This window comes from Quercus lobata, chromosome 3, assembly GCF_001633185.2.
Source record: "Quercus lobata isolate SW786 chromosome 3, ValleyOak3.0 Primary Assembly, whole genome shotgun sequence".
NCBI lineage: Eukaryota > Viridiplantae > Streptophyta > Magnoliopsida > Fagales > Fagaceae > Quercus > Quercus lobata.
In genome coordinates, this window is record NC_044906.1 from 50,093,630 (window position 1) to 50,111,460 (window position 17,831).

General features: G+C 36.2%; 1 non-coding gene across 1 annotated transcript; it reads left to right on the top strand.

The window, feature by feature from the left end:
* Positions 1-7,075: 7,075 nt before the first annotated feature.
* LOC115983100 lies at positions 7,076-7,157 on the top strand. Its single transcript, XR_004089894.1, has one exon. It is a non-coding gene; the product is annotated as a small nucleolar RNA SNORD36 (small nucleolar RNA).
* Positions 7,158-17,831: the final 10,674 nt, after the last annotated feature.

The following is a 17,831-nucleotide window of genomic DNA, read 5'->3' on the forward strand; positions in this document are numbered from 1 at the left end:
GTAATAAAAGCATGTAGAACATGCAATTCAACGGTTAGATTTTCAAAATATATAGTAATATTTATTTTATTGAGTAAAATTGTAGCCTAAGTCTACAACAAGTTTTGTAGTTAAACTTTATCCTTAATTTTTTCTGTTTTTTATGGTGATAGTGAACTATGGATCTGGGACGAAGTCAAGACTTGGAGTTAGAGAAGTCAATTCTGCTATTGATTAAGGCGGTTTTGCTACTAGTGGCTATTGGGTAAGGACAAAAATATTTTGTTTAAAAATTTTGAAGGGTTGAGTTGTTTGTTTTTAGTAAATTTTGTTGATTGGGTTTAATTTTTTTAGCTTTACTATTGGTAATTTTTGTTGTTGGGCTAATTTTTTGAGGCTTTTATATTTTGTTTTAGACTTTAGATCTATAGATTTTTTTTTTTTTTTTTTTGGTCTTTAAAATGAGGAAAATGTTAGAGTTGCAAATTTTTTAAAAATTGCTGATCTGGTGAATGGTTATTGGTAAGTAAAAAAGTTGTGTAAGTGGTGGACCTATATGTAAACCAATAAGAGTTTTCTACCTCAACAATTTGTAAAAATGTTATAAAAAAATGTATGGCTATATACTATTAAAAAATTCAATGATATTGTTAGAGCATTAGCATTGATAGTGCTAAAAGGCTAAATTGCTAATTTTTAGCTCTAAACAACCAAAATATATACTACATCAATAGTGGGAAAGCCAAAAAAATGACAACTTGCTACAGTAATTTCTTACAAGTAACAGACTACTGTAACAAGTTGCTACTACTTTTTTAATCTTTTCTTTCTTTTCTCTCATTCCCCGTGGCTCTATTTCTCTCTTCTCTTTCATCTCTCTTCTCTCTCCTCTTTACTCTTATTTCTCTTCGCCTTACCCCCCTCTCTCTATCCACCTCGCCCCTCTCTCCTCATTGCTACTACAATGATTTGGGTATGTGTTGGTTATGGTTGGGCTTGTTCATATGGGTTTGGTGGCTGTGAGTTTAGGAGTGGTGGTTGATTTTGAGTGAGGGTTTTGTGGATTTTGGCTACGGCAGTAGTGGTGGTGGTTGACTTTGGTTGTAGCTGTGGGTTTTGTAGGTTTGGCTGTGGCGGCAGCGTCGATGGTGGTGGTGGTGGCAGTTGATTTTGTTTGTGGCGGGTTTGGTTGGGTTATATCTGATGTGTTTTGGTTTTGGTTGTATTTGGTTGTGGCTGCAATAGGTTGCAAGGGTGGTGGGTTGCTGGGTTTATGGCTATTTGTGGTGGTTGTTACGGTGGATTTGTGGTGGTGGTTATTTTTTTGTTTTCAAATAAAAGTTGTGGTGGGTAGTGGAGGTGGCTATGGGTTGTGGGTGGCTGTAGTTTTGCTATGGGCAGTGGAGGTGACTATAGGTTGTGGGTGGCAGTGGAGGTGGCTATGGCTTTGCTAGTTGTTCTTCAAAATATTTAAATGAGAGAAAGAGAGAGATAGATAGGAAGAGAGAGAAAGAGGCATGGAAGAAGAATAAAAAATGAATAAATAAATAATATTTAAATAAAGTAGTAAAAAAATATAACCATTGATGTAATTTTATAGAACAAAATTGCTACCTATATATATACTAATAACTTTATAAAAAAAATTGGGAGTGGGTCATTGCCCCCTAAGTCAAGCTATGCCTCATCTTTACTAAGGATTGTGTTAACTTAAAATTTTATGTATTATTTAACCTTTTATTATTATTAAGTAACTAGTTTTTTTTTTCTTATTTATATTGAAAGTGAGATAAATACAACATAATCATATTTAGTTTATCTATTATCTATTATTATTACTATTACTATTATTACTTTTTTTTTCCATGTATATGGAAAAGTATGAGTAAACTCATAACTCGATCAACCTACTCGCAACCCGATTAACCTAACTCACTTGCAACCTGTTTAGGATGATCCACTAATGACTTGACCCGATTTGACCATGTGTTGGTTATGGTTGGACTTGTTCATAAGGGTTGGATTTAGGGGTGGTGGTTGATTTTGGGTGTGGGTTTTGTGAATTTTTACTGTTGTGGTGGTGGTAGTGGTAGTGGTAGTGGTAGAGGTGGTTTGATTTTGGCTATGGTCGTGGGTTTCATGGGTTTGGCTATAGCAGTAGTGGTGGTGGTTAATTTTGGCTGTAGTTATGGGTTTTATGGGTTTGGCTATGGTGGTGGTGATGGTGGTGGTGGTGGTGGTAGTGGTTGATTTTGGTTGCGATGGGTTTGGTTGGGTTATATCTAATGTGTTTTGGTTTTGGTTGTATTTGGTTGTGGCTGCAATAGGTTGTAGTGGTGGTGGGTTGTTGGGTTTATGGCTGTTTGTGGTGGTTGTTAAGGTGGGTTTGTGGTGGTAGTTGTTTTTTTTTTTATTTTTTTTATTTTTTTTTATTATTTTTTTAAATAAGAGTTGTGGTGGGCAGTGGAGGTGGTTGTAGGTTGTGGGTGGTAGTGGAAGTGGCTGTGGGTTTGCTAGTTGTTCTTCAATTCTTTAAATGAGAGAAAAAGAGAGATAGATAGAAAGAGAGAGAAAGAGGCGTGGAAGAAGAATAAAAAATGAATAATTTTTTTTTTTAAATAAAGTAGTAAAAAAATAGAACCATTAATGTAATTTTATAGAACAAAATTGCTACCTATATATATACTAATACTTTTATATAAATATATATATATATATATATATATATATATATATTGGAGGAGGGTCACTGTCCCCTAAGTCCAATTGTGCTCCATCTCTACTAAGGATCGTGTTAACTTAAAATTTTATGTATTATTTAACTTTTTATTATTATTAAGTAACTAGGTTTTTTTTTTTTTTTTTTTTTTTTTTTTTTTTTTTTTTTATATTGAAAGTGAGATAAATACAATATAATCATATTTAGTTTACCTATTATATATTACTATTACTTTTATTACTTTATTTTTTCATGTATATGGAAAAGTACGAGTCAACTCGTAACTTGATCAACCTACCCGCAACCCGATTAACCTAACCCCTTTGCAACTCGTTTAAGACAACCCACTAATGACCTGACCCGATTTGACTATCTATTGTTTATGGTTGGACTTGTTCATAATGGTTTGGTGGTTGTGGATGTAAGGATGGTGGTTGATTTTGGGTGTGGGTTTTGTGAATTTTTGCTTTTGTGGCAATGGTAGTGGTAGTGGTAGAGGTGGTTGATTTTGGCTATGGTTGTGGGTTTCATGGGTTTGGCTACTGCAGTAGTAGTGGTGGTTGATTTTGGCTGTAGTTGTGGGTTTTATGGGTTTGGATATGGCGGCGGCGGTGGCGGTGGTGGTGATGGTGATAGTGGTTGATTTTGGTTGTGGTGGGTTTGGCTGGGTTATATCTAATGTGTTTTGGTTTTGGTTGTATTTGGTTGTGGCTGTAGTGGGTCATAGGGGTGATGGGTTGCTAGCTTTATGGTTGTTTGTGGTGGTTGTTGAGGTGGGTTTGTGGTGGTGGTGGTGGTTTTTTTTTTTTTTTTTTAAATAAGAGTTGTGGTGGGCAGTGGAGGTGGCCATGGGTTTGCTATGGGCTGTGGGTGGCTGTGGCTTTGCTGTGGGTAGTGGAGGTGGTTGTAGGTTGTGGGTGGCAATGGAAGTGGCTGTGGGTTTGCTAGTTGTTCTTCAATTCTTTAAATGAGAGAAAAAGAGAGATAGATAGAAAGAGAGAGAAAGAGGCATGGAAGAAGAATAAAAAATGAATAAAGAAATAATATTTAAAACGGATTCTCAAAAAAAAAAATTGTAATAAAGTAGTAAAAAAATAGAACCAGGTAATTTTATAGAACAAAATTGCTACCTATATATATATACTAATACTTTTATAAAAATAAATAAATAAATAAATAAAAATTGGAGGAGGGTCATTGCCCCCTAAGTCCAACTGTGCTCCATCTTTGCTAAGGATTGTGTTAACTTAAAATTTTATGTATTATTTAACTTATTATTATTATTATTATTATTATTAAGTAACTAGTTATTTTTTTTCTTATTTATATTGAAAGTGAGATAAATACAATATAATCATATTTAGTTTATCTATTATATATTATTATTATTATCATTACTTTATTTTTTCATGTATATGGAAAAGTACGAGTCAACTTGTAACTCAATCAACCTACCCACAACCCGATTAACCTAACCCCTTTGCAACTTGTTTAGGACAACCCACTAATGACCTGACTTGATTTGACCATGTATTGGTTATGGTTGGACTTGTTCATAAGGGTTTGGTGGCTGTGGATTTAGAGGTGGTGGTTGATTTTGGGTGTGGGTTTTGTGGATTTTGGCTGTTGTGGTGGTGGTAGTGGTAGTGATAGTGGTTGTTGATTTGGTTATGGTTGTGGGTTTCATGGGTTTGGCTACAGCAGTAGTGGTGGTGGTTGATTTTGGCTATAGCTATGGGTTTTGTGGGTTTGGCTATGGCGGCGGTGATGGTGGTGGTTGATTTTGGTTGTGGTGGGTTTGGCTGGGTTATATCTTATGTGTTTTGGTTTTGGTTGGCTTTGGTTGATTTGGTTTTGGTTGTATTTGGTTTTGGCTCTAGTGGGTTGCAAGGGTGGTGGGTTGTTGGGTTTATGGCTATTTGCGGTGGTTGTTGAGGTAGGTTTGTGGTGGTAGGATGTTTTTTTTTTTTTTTTTTAAATCAAAGTCATGGTGAGGTAGTGGAGTGGTGTAGGCTGTGGGTGCTTTCATGGATAGCTGTGGCTTGTGCCTATGGGTAGGGAGGTGGCTGTAGGTTGTAGGTGACTATGGAGGTGGTTGTGGCTTTGCTGGTTATTCTTCAAAATCTTCAAATGAGAGAGAGAGAGAGAGAGAGAGAGAGAGAGAGAGAGAGAGATAGGAAGAGAGAGAAAGATGCATGGAAGAAGAATAAAAAATGAATAAAGAAATAATATTTAAATAAAATGGTAAAAAAAAAATAGAACCATTGATGTTGAGTGTATTATAAAGTGAGTTATTAAAATAGGTAAAGTAACTTTTTGAGTTGTTAAATGCTAAATTTTTTAACACCACCAACGCTAATGCTTTTTTTTTTTTTTTTTTTTGGTTGTGTGCTGTGTATCCAAGAGTTAGGCACCCTTTGGATATATACCACTATAATTTTCTTTAAAAAACTTTCTCTCATCTCCCTGTGTGTGTTTGTGTTAAAAATATTTAGTATTCTAAAAAAAAAAAAAAAGAAGCTAATTCTCTTAAGAGAAAGCAAAATGTAATTTTAAAGAACAAAATTGCTATAATTACTACACACACACATATATATACTAATATTTTTATAATAAATTTTCCCCTAAGTTAAACTATGCCCCATCTCTGTTAAGAATTGTGTATATTTAAAAATAGACAAAATTTAGTTACAAAATTAGTTGTAGCCTAAGACTACAATCTTACTCAATAAAATAAATATTACTACATATTCTAAAAATCTAATCGTTGAATTACATGTTCTTTATGTTGTTAATACACATATCAAATTTTGTGTCAATTAGATATTATTTACTATATAATTTATAAGCTTATGTTTTATGCATAATTTTAGGCTACAAAAACTTACAATTTAAACAATATATTAATGACATAGCTATTGATCTTTAATTTTCTAGAAATTTTGCAAGCATGAAGGATATAAGAAGAAAATGTAATCCAATGGTAGATTTGTCAAAATTCACCCCCAATAAAAAGATATTGAATAAAATTGTAGTCTTAGGTTATAACAAATTTTATAACTAAATTTTGTCCTTTAAAAATTTATGTATTATTTAACTTTATTTATTAAGTAACTAGTTATTTATTTTTTCATTTATATTGAAAGTGAGATAAATACAATATAATCATATTTAGTTTATCTATTATCTATTATCTATAATTATTCCTACTATTATTACTTTATTTTTTCATGTATATGGAAAAGTATGAGTCAACTCATAACTCAACCTAACTCGCAACCCAATTGACCTAACTCACTTGCAACCCGTTTAGGACGACCCACGAATGACCCGACCCAATTTGACCTGTAACTCAACCCGTTTTCCTTTGCCAAGTAAAAAACCCAAAAATTCAAGGACCAAAAATAGTATGGTATGTTTCGTAACTTTTTTTTCCATTATTTTCTGTTTCAAAAAATAATTTTCTATTTTTGAGACTAAAAAACTTGTTTGGCAACCCAAAATGGTCAGAAAACAAAAATTGATCTCAAAACTTAATTTGTGAAGGAAACTGAAAACATGCGAAATACTATTTTCAATTTCTAATTGTCAAAAGTCAATGAAAACACGCATTTAATCTAATAAATCTGTCTCATTTAATGAGTTAGCATTAGAGTTCAAATCCTAGTAACAACATCTTTTAATATTTTCTATTTTTTTCTTCAAAAAACTATCTTTTTAATTTCAACTAACCAAACATGTTTTTGATTTCAAAAATATAAGAATTTTTTTTTTCTTTATATTCCCAAAACAAGTTTTTGAAAATAGAAAACAAAAACTGTTACTAAACATAACCGTATACTTCCGTCCATTAATATTATTGGGAAATTCTCACTGTTTTTAATTGTCCCAAACAAAAATTCTCACTGTTTTTAATTGTATTATCGAAAATATTTATTAAATTTTTTTTAGGAAAAAAAAAAAAAAAAAAATCTCAAGACTGTGGAGACTATCAGAACGGCAGCGTTTCAAAGATAGCATGTGTGAAAGGGTGCGATGAGTAATAAGCGAAACGGTGCGGCGGTCAAGCTTAAGTATGCGAGTAAAACGACGTCACTTTAGCAGGTTTTTAGCAATTAGGGTTTCCGGTGTTCCCTCCTCACTCTAATACTCTATGCAGTATATATAACAAGCTTTGTAGATAGCAAAACCTCAAGTTTCTGCAAACTAAACTCAAGTACATGTATCTCTCTCCGTTATAAAGTCTTTGTTTTTACTTTTGTTGTTATGTTTTTTCGTCTTCGTGTTTCTTTGATTTTGTGTGTATCTTTCTTTGGCTTTGGTCTAACTTTTTTAGGTTTGGTTTTGTTTGGTTTATGTGAGATGGAATTGGGATCCGAGCAGATGATGAGAATTATTAGTTTTGAATGCTGATACTCCGTGAAGCTTTTCAAACCGAGCTTTTTAAAACTGATGCTCACCCAAAATCCACAGTTAACAGTTTCTTTCATTTTTAATCTCTTTAATTATTTGATTTTCGTTTTTTTTTTTTTTATTGATTGATTTTTCACCTTCGATCTATTTGGAATTAGAGCTGAGTTAATTAACTGCTAAGACTTTCGTGATGTTCTTTTTTGAATTTCGATTATTGGGTCGTAAAAATTGTAGCAAGATTGACAGCATAAAGAGAATCGGCATTTTTACCGAAATCTAATCTAATTAATAGAATGCAATCAAATTAGATAAGGTAATTCTGTTTTGGTAGAAATCTGTGGCTGTTGTTTGATATTTTCTCATCATAGTGAAAGCGTATTAGGCACCTCAGTTGACAAAGATGATGTAATACAGTAAGAAAAAGAATCGAATTAGGCATAGTTCTATACTTCTAATATCATGCTAATTAACTAGAGGCACAAAGGGAATTAAAAACTGGAATTAGGATTTTTGAAATTTGAAAAGTTTTATGCCTGCTTATATTTTGTAGTAATAATAATCAATAAAGTATGGAGATAAATTTATCTTTATTTATATTGGATGTGGATTTTGAAAATTTAATAAGTTGAATTTCATATTTTTATTGTATTCTTTGCTTACAAAATTTTATGAAAATCAAAGATAAATTACTTTTTTTTTTTTTTTTTTTGGTAAACAGACGATGACAAACAAAAACTAACCAGAAACAGCAGGACCAGTACACATCCTGTTAAAGTACACACCACTCAAATCATCCTCAAGAGCATTGCTAATTTCCACAGGCGGATTAGCAAAGGAAATAAACTCAGTTTCCTGATGAGCACCCATCCTAGCAAGCAAATCCGCACATCGGTTGGCTTGGCGATAACAATGGTTGAAACGAATCCGTTGGAAGCGAGCTGCCAACTACTTGCAATCATCCAATATGGGAGAGATAACATTGTTTACATAATCATTGTTCCTCAAAACAGCCACCACAGCTTGAGCATCCATTTCAACAATAAGGGATTGAATGTTTAAATTGCAGCACAAAAGGAGACCCTCTCGCCGTCCCCATAACTCTGCTATGAAACTATTTGTTGAGCCAATGTGTCTAGTGAAGCCCACAACCCATTCCCCCTGCTCATCCCTTACTAAACCACCACAACCAGCTCTATCCAACCCTCCCAAATAAGATCCATCAGTGTTTAATTTTTTCCATCCCGTTGAAGGCCTTTCCCAACGCAGTCTTCTACTGATTTTTTGAATCAGGCTCCTAGGAGAATGCACACAGTAGATAAATTCTAAAACATGGTTCATAATCTCCTTAGGCAGATTCTGGTTCAGCATTTTCCCATTAAAAACAACCATGTTTCGGCTTTTCCATATGCACCACATAGCAAAAGAAAAGGTGGTTTTCCAAGGGAGGTTTCCTTGGGCACAACTGAGGCTGATTTTCCCATTAATGTTGATCCAATCTTGAATATTACTACTCCAAAAATCCTGATTAGATAAGCTCACACCTAGCTGCATCCAAACACTTTTAACCCAAGCACAATCCCTCAAGGTATGAGTGATTGATTCGGGTTCCCTTTGGCAAATGGGGCAAGACTCATCAACTACCACCCCTCTCCTAGCAAGGCAGCTTTTAACTCCTATGCTGTTATGCTGGCACATCCAAAGGAAGGTTCGGATTTTGGGCAGCGTTTCAAGCTTCCAAATCCAACCAGAACTGAAGGGAGGAACAACCTCATCTGCCATGGCAAGAGAATAGGCGCTCTTAAAGTCAAAGGTTCCCCTCGGGCTGCCTGACCAAGCTAGCCTATCCTGACCTCTACTAACAAAAGGAATGGGGGTGGCTTGGATGATGGACTTGACCTTTAGGGGGAGGTCAAAAGGAATCCGCCCCCAATCCCAGCTCAAATCTGAAATGATATCACAAACCTTCCATTTATCCGCCCCTTGTGTTAGTGGACCTTGAAGCATACAGCGAAGAGGCCCTGAACCAGTCCAATAATCCCACCAAAAACTGAGGTTACTATCCCTTCCAATCGTCCACATGCTGCCCTCATTAAAAGTACCCCTCCCTTTCTTCATGGCTTTCCAAATCTGCGAACATGGCAGCCTATCCGCATTGATAGAGCTGATTCTCCTTTGACTGCAGTACTTCTACCTTAGAACTTGGGCCCATATGGCTTCTTTTTCAACATGCATCCTCCAATTAAGTTTAGCTAGCAAGGCGGTGTTTCTGCCCTTAGCAGATTGCAAACCAAGACCCCCTTCCTCCTTTGGCTTCGTTACCTTTTTCCATCCCACCCAATGAATCTTCTTAGCCGACTCCGAAGAACCCCACAAAAAGTTCCTATTCACCCGATCAACTCCCTCAAGAATTTTATTAGGAATGAGAGTGCATTGCATGACATATGCAGGAATAGCCGCCGAAGAAGCTTGGATAAGAACCGCCCGTCCAGCCAAAGAGAGCGAGTTAGCTTTCCAACCTGCTAACTTTGTTTTCACCCTATCAAGAATGAAATTAAAATCTTGAGAGGTAGATCCAGGGTGCTTAATGGGAATTCCAAGATACTTGCCAAGAGAGGGGGTTGAGGCAAAACCAAGGATATCACAAAAAGACTCCCTAGAGTCCCTATCCACATTTGGCGAGAAGTAAACTTTAGACTTGGCATCACTTACAGATTGACCCGAGACACTGCAGAATACATCAATAACATCCCTCACAGCTGAGCAATTGGTGTGATCAGCTTTGGCAAATAAGACCAAGTCGTCTGCAAAAAATAAATGAGAAAAAGATGGCCCACCACATGATGCCTTCACGGGCTGCCAAAGCTTAGCGTTACACTTCTCTTCGATAAGTTGACCAAGAAACTCCATACAAAGAATGAATAAGTATGGAGAAAGTGGGTCTCCTTGCCTTATGCCTCTCGAAGGATAGATTGGATCAAGGGCTTCTCCGTTAAATAAAATAGAGGTCGAAACCGTGGATATGCAACTCATGGTAATGTCAATCAAACCAGCCGGCAAGTTTGCCCTAAAGAGCATGTCTCTTATGAAGCTCCACTCCAATTTGTCATAAGTCTTTTCAAGATCAATCTTGATAGCCATGTACCCCACCTTCCCTTTCTTCCTACTAAGAGTATGGATGATTTCTTGCACTATGATCGCATTATCAACGCCCTTCCTTCCCGGGACAAAGGCTGTTTGGAGAGGCGAGACAAACTTGTCCAAGTAAGGTCTAATTCTAGCAACAATGATCTTTGTGATAATCTTGTACACGGTATTGCATAAACTAATGGGCCTATAGTTATTCAGCGTCTCAGGGCTTTGAATCTTTGGAATTAATGTAATGAGAGTTCTATTCAAGTATTCTGGAACGGCCCTTTCCGTAAAAACCTTCTTTACTACATCAACCACTGAATTGCCCACAATCAACCAAAATCTATGAAAGAAACCAGCATGTAATCCATCCGGCCCCGAGGCTTTGAAAGCTTTTAAAGACCATAGGGCAGATTTTATCTCTTCTTCCGAAGCAATCCCATCAATACTCTCCTTCTCCTCATTTGTTAATCTAGCTTGCCATTGGGAAATATCAGGAACAGCCCAAGAGCTCGAGACAAAAGAAGAGGTATAAATACTATTGAATCCGCTTCTAACAATCTCCTTTACAGCACTCTCTTCATGCACCCACTCCCCCATAGCATCCTTGATGGCTAAGATCTGGTTCCTTTTTCTCCTAACAAGGTTGGACACATGATAGAAATTTGTGTTATGATCTCCTTGAATCATCCAGTTGACACGAGACTTTAAAGCCCAAAGCTCTTCTTCTTGGTTCAGCACACGATCTAACTCCTTGAGGAGCTCATCTTCCAGATTAACAAGGAAGGTAGAAGGCCTCACAGACAAGGCCCGTTGAATCCCATTAATCCTCGCCATGATGTTCTTCTTTCTAGTAAAAATATTACCAAAATGAGAACCATTCCACCTTATAGCTGCCTGGGTAAATTTGTTAACTGCATCTCCTAGAGCGGGGGAATTTCTCCATGCTTGTGATACAATAGGGGGAAAGGATGGCTCGGATAACCAGCAAGTTTGGAATCTAAAGGGTCTCTTTCTTCCCCTATTAATTCTAGGTTGCATCTCCAACAGAATAGGGCAGTGATCAGAATGACATCTGGTAAGATGAACAACCCGAGCTTCCGGGTACAGAACACACCAGCTGGGGTTAACAAAAACCCTATCTATTCTTTCTTGGATTAGAGCTTGGACTTCTCTTTTGTTAGTCCAAGTGAAGCAGGGTCCCGAAAAACCAATGTCAATCATGTTACATTTATCTAAACACTCCTTAAATAGAAGCGACCTACTTACACTCACTGCCCTTCCCCCAAATTTATCATCCTCTGTCAGAGGCTCATTGAAATCACCCGCCAACACCCAAGGCAAATTATGCAACTCAGCAGTGTTAATAAGGTTATTCCATAAAATCTGTCTTTCTACAGTTCTAGGACTAGCATACACAGCAGTAAAAAGCCAGCTAGAGTTAGAATTTCGTACCTTAACTGTAGCATGAATTTCCTGCTCAGTATCAGCCAGCGGAGTAACATCCACTCTATCTGAATCCCACAGCATCCAGAGACCACCCGAAAATCCAATAGTGTCCGTATGCACTGAGCCATCAAAAGGCAGTTTGTCAATGATTGCCTTTGCCCTCTCACCCCCAACACGGGTTTCCAATATTACCAAAATTGCTGGATTATGAGTTCGAACCAGCTCACCAACATGTTTTTGAAAGGCGGGCTTTAACGCCCCTCTACAGTTCCAAACTATAATATTCATGGAGAAAAGATGATTTGGACTGGGGCAGTCATTGAAGGCCGGTACCAGCTTCACCGCCTCCCTCGAGATCCATCTGGTCTGCAGCACACCCATTACCCTCTCCAGCGAAACCACATGAAGACTGAACAGTCTGATACCCAAGAGGCTCGGGTAGAACATTTGAAATGTCACCATCCTCTGCTTGAATCAACACTCCGCTGGGGCCATTGAGATCACTCTCTTCGTGCTCATCTCCGTTAACAGCTGATTGCTCTTCCATGTTCGCCGGCGCAATACCCTGAACCAACCCATGGTTTGGATTAGGTTCGCAATGCCCTGAACCAACCCGGTAAGAGTCACTTCGAAATTCTCGGCAATCTCGCCCTTCAACTTGACCGCCTAGATTTGGGTAAGGATCGGCGGTGAACTTAAACCCCGATGAGCCCCATGGGTGTTGGTCGCCATCACACTTTGGAGCAGGTCGGTCTTGGGCGTGATGAGTTAGGGAAAGAACTTTCCCTTTTGCTGCTCTGGTAGTGCCAGAAGAGTTGTCTTGGAAAGCTTTAGCACGTGCCAGTGCTTTCTTTCCCTTAACCGATACACTTGAGTTGGGCTTGAGAACATGTTTCTCTTTTCCAAGCCCATTCTGTCCTGAGCCTTTCTCCACACCCATGCTTTCTGGGCTTCTCACACCTTCCTGATGGACCCAAGCGTTAGGCGCCTGAACTAGCCGCTGCAAAGAGCTAGCCAAAAGAGGCCCATAAATTACTATTTTATCAAATTAATGTTAAAATGTCAAGTTTCTGTGATTTAAAGTTGTTTATAAAAAATAAGTTTATTGATTGAAGAGTAAATAACATTCGATTTAAACGAAATTTGATATACATCTTAAAATCATAAGAAACATAAAATTAAATGGTTAAATTTTTAAAATTTACATCTAAAAAAAATATTAGAAGTTTGAGGAGTTTAGATAGGAACTTTGTTCAAATACAGTCAGTTTTTTTTTTTTTTTTCCTCAAAGAAAGCATCTTTAAGATAAACAAGGATACAATCAAAAGTCTGCTCGGACCATGTAGCAATAAATACCATGGCTAAATGGCCCGTTTGGCCTCGGCCACGACCCAATTGAAATCTCAGCAAATATTTACGTTAGCCTGATATTACCTACTTTTAATGAACAATTTTTGTCAAATTTCTTGGCTTGATTACCTTTCAATAATTTTTTTCTTTAAAAAAAAAAAGAAAAAAAAGAAGCTTGAATGCCTATGATTTTAGCAACAAAATAAAAAGGAATGGCAATCGACTTCAGGCTTCTATGATAATATTCATCAATCACCATCTTCACTTTAATGGGCCTTTCTTTTGGAGTTGGAAACTAGATGTTGGACCCAAATTAGAGAGAACAATTTCGACAATAAGTTGCAGAAATTAGGGACTTTTCACAGCAAAAGCAGCCCACATCAGCAAATAAGCCTAACAATTTTGGCATTTGAACACCAAAATGATCAGGAAAATTTGCTGCTCGGATCCATCCAACTTTTTGCCTGATTAACTTGTCTAGCCCACCCAATTTCCTGCCAGATTTACCTGGAATTTTATTGAAGCAACATGAAGTTATTGAAGCAACATAAGATTTAATTCATAAGATAAGGGGTTCTAATGAAGTATTTGGGGAAAAATTAAATTAAATGTAGTATGAAGAGCTGAAGTTTATATTTTTGAATGTGGAATTAGGCATGATAAACCTTGAACCGAACTCGACTAGATCTAAATTTTGGTTGATTAAGGTATGCCAAAATGTTTTATATTCAACGATGTAGGATTAACACAATGAATATGCTAGCTTAAATTAGGGCAAATAAAAAGCTTATATATTCAAAACTCTCATCATTTTTTTCAGTAGTAACGTGATGTTATTTTCTTATTTGTGACATATTTGGATAATTATTACATCACATGAGCATGGCCACCATATTGTAGAGAATCAATTCACCAGTTGAGGTAGATGCTTAACATCTTACTATTTCAAAACTTAACCTTTGATCTTGAATCATTGGTTCTTAAACTAAGCTCTATATTGTATTTTTACTTTCTTAGAACGAAATTAGTACCAAAGTGCTATAATTCTTGGATAGTATCGATGACCAAAGCTTTTGATGTTATTTTTCTATCAAATGTAAATTTTGATTTATATCAATAGAATGATATATATTCCAGCCATACATTTTGAGAGACATCTCACCCATTTAGGTGGGCTTTGATTCAAACCAAACCTGAGTCCACCCCAAGGTGGCCATCTCTCACAATAAGTTGCAGCTTTTTTGTATTTGGTTAACATGTAAAAAAAATTAAAGCTTCTCGTTCAAGGAAAAAGCAAAAAGATTTTAATTAAATTGTAATATGTGATTTACTTAATAGTTACTTATTGACAAAAGAAATCTCACAAACCAAGAGTTTTATAACTCAGTGGCATTGACTGGTCTTCTTTAAAAGGAGAATCACAGTTTAAATCCCCTCTCTCCAACCTCTTATAAAAATTATAAATAAATAAAAATTAAATAAAGAAAGAAATCTCGCAAACCTACCTTAATAAAATTTTACCTAATCTTTGTAATATACATAACCTTACCCTAATTTGCTTCATGTACTAGAGTTTAAGTAATGGCGTAATAATTATGACATCTTTTCTAGTACCATATGTCACTTGTTCGAACTCTACTTCTACTTTCTCCACTGTCTATCTATCTTTGTTTTCTTTATGATTTTTTATTTTTTATGGAACATCATCTACCTATAAGTCTATAACCAAATAAAACAAATTTTTGCTTCACAGATTTATTAATGATTTCCATGTGACTGAATTACTTGTCAACGTCAACAGTTAACGAATTTATCAAGCCAAAATTCGAGAAAGCTTCAAAAGGATAAATAAATAAATAAGAGAAGAAGAAGAAAGATTCCAATTGAAGCGTTACCTATTATAGGTAAAGAATCCTCAACACTCAGCCCGAATATATCATATAGTCACAGATGGACGACATAATACCCAACCTTTCCCACTTTAGCCGGGAAATTATTGTGTACTCCCGGAGTACCATAAATGTGTACTCCCTCTTCTCACATGAATGGTGGGTCCCACCATAAATTTAATTAGTGGTACCCACCATTCATGTGAGAGGAGAGAGTACACATTTATGATACTCCAGGAGTACCTAATAATTTTCCACTTTAGCCTACCAAAAATGAATTTGACATCCTCATCCACGTTCCTACTTGTACATGATCCGAATTTTGATTTCTTTTCTAAAGATAGAAAAAAGGTTGCTGAAGAGATTTCCCATTAAATCGTCTTGGACCATCACTGCTAGATATCTTTTGGCTGGGGTTGCACTCGTTGAAATCAACATTGGTTCTTAAACTAAGCTCTATCTTGTATTTTTACTTTTTTAGAACGTAACTAGGACCAAAGTGCTATAATTCTTGGATAGTATCGATGACCAAAGCTTTTGATGTTATTTTTCTATCAAATGTAAATTTTGATTCATATCAATAGAATGATATATATTCCAGCCATACATTTTGAGAGACACATCTCACCCATTTAGGTGGGCTTTGAATCAAACCAAACCTGAGTCCACCCCAAGGTGGCCATCTCTCACAATAAGTTGCAGCCTTTTTGTATTTGGTTAACATGTAAAAAAAAATTAAAGCTTCTCGTTTAAGGAAAAAGCAAAAAGATTTTAATTAAATTGTAAGATGTGATTTACTTAATAGTTACTTATTGACAAAAGAAATCTCACAAATCAAGAGTTTTATAACTCAGTGGCATTGACTGGTCTTCTTTAAAAGGAGAATCACATTTTAAATCCCCTCTCTCCAACCTATTATAAAAATTATAAATAAAAAAAATTTAAATAAAGAAAGAAATCTCGCAAACCTACCTTAATAAAATTTTACCTAATCTTTGTAATATACATACCCCTACCCTAATTTGCTTCATGTACTAGAGTTTAAGTAATAGTGTAATAATTATGACATCTTTTATAGTACCATATGTCACTTGTTCGAACTCTACTTCTACTTTCTCCACTGCCTATCTATCTTTGTTTTCTTTATGATTTTTTATTTTTTATTTTTTATTTTTTATGGAATATCATCTACCTATAAGCCTATAATCAAATAAAACAAATTTTTGCTTCACGGATTTATTAATGATTTCCACGTGACTGAATTACTTGTCAACGTCAGCAATTAACAAATTTATCAAGCCAAAATTCAAGAAAGTTTCAAAAGGATAAATAAATAAATAATAGAAGAAGAAGAAAAATTCCAATTGAAGCGTTACCTATTATAGGTAAGGAATCCTCAACACTCAGCCTGGATATACTATATAGTCACAGATGGACGACATAATACCCAACATTTCCCACTTTAGCCTACCAAAAATGAATTTGACATCCTCATCCACGTTCCTACTTATACATGATCCGGATTTTGATTTCTTTTCTAAAGATAGAAAAAAGGTTGCTGAAGAGATTTGCCCATTAAATCGTCTTGGACCATCACTGCTAGATATCTTTTGGTTGGGGTTGCACTCGTTGAAATCAACATTTTGGTTGTAGCAGATTCGTGTTTTTCATGCCTTTATAGTAAAATGTCAAAAGATTTAAAGCACCAACTATTTGGGTTTTGCCATTTTTGAAGAGGGTTCGGACTTCAGACTACTCTATAATTGTAGTGATCTTTAATTGTAAAAGTTTGGATATGCATTTAAGATTGGATTCGGCTTGATGTAGTGATTTGGTGCACTGAAACTCATCAAGATTGTGACATGTTATTAAAATAAGAGTATTGAACCCAATTTCTATCGAATTGGATTTAGATTTTATTACAATATTTAAATTTATCCAAATTTTCATTTAAATATTTAAAATGTCTTTCTTATAAATCTTTTTTTTTTTAATGTATATGCCTAAAGTAAATGTCTTTCTCCTTTCCTCTTACAAATCTATGAAAAATTAAAGTGTTTTATACTTTCTTATTCTTCCTTGAGAAATAAGTACTGTGGGGTCAGAGAATTTGTGATCCCGGCCCACTTTACGTTAGGGTCCAAGACCCACGTCGAGGAGAGGCGTTGCCGAGGACATGCAACGGAAGTCCAAATGGCCAAGTGGTATAGCCGAGGATGATTCTGTTCTCGGCATCCCAAAGCGCTCCTAGAAAAAAGGGCGAGTACGGTATAGGAGCGGTTCAAGGAAAAGCTAAACACCTCCGCATTGATGGGGAAAGGACCCCTGAACAGTGTGACAATAAAGGACAAGGGAAAGGCTGCCATCACTGCAATTAAGTACTCTGCGCCTGACAGAACCATACTTTTCAGCTTTTACAACCACCCCCAACCACTTTGGGTATGGGCTGATAGGACAAGTATCAGCCTTAGAAAGCTGAACCTACACGTGGACGTTGGAGGAAGGGGGAAAGCTAGTATAAAAGGAGAAGAAAGCAGTCCAAAAGAGTGGGAGGCAAATCGTCTCTAGGGCCATTGAACCCTAACGTAAAAAAGAATAATAAGAACATTAAGCTCCTCGGATGAGGTCTAAGGACCGGAGCCACTCAGACCGTGCCAAGGAGAAAGTCTTCTTAGATACGCTAGGTTCACCGCAGTGCAATCATAACAAACACCATGACTAACGGCTGTCCGTTCACCAAGGCCTAGCCTTTTAGCCCACTCTCTACAAATTTTATTGTTTGGGCTTTTAACGTTTGAACCCAATACACCAATTTGAGGTCGTTACAAATCGAGTCCTTACAATTGGCGCCATCTGTGGGGAGGCTTGTGCGTTGGCGCAGGCGGTGGTCAGTCATGGTAGGA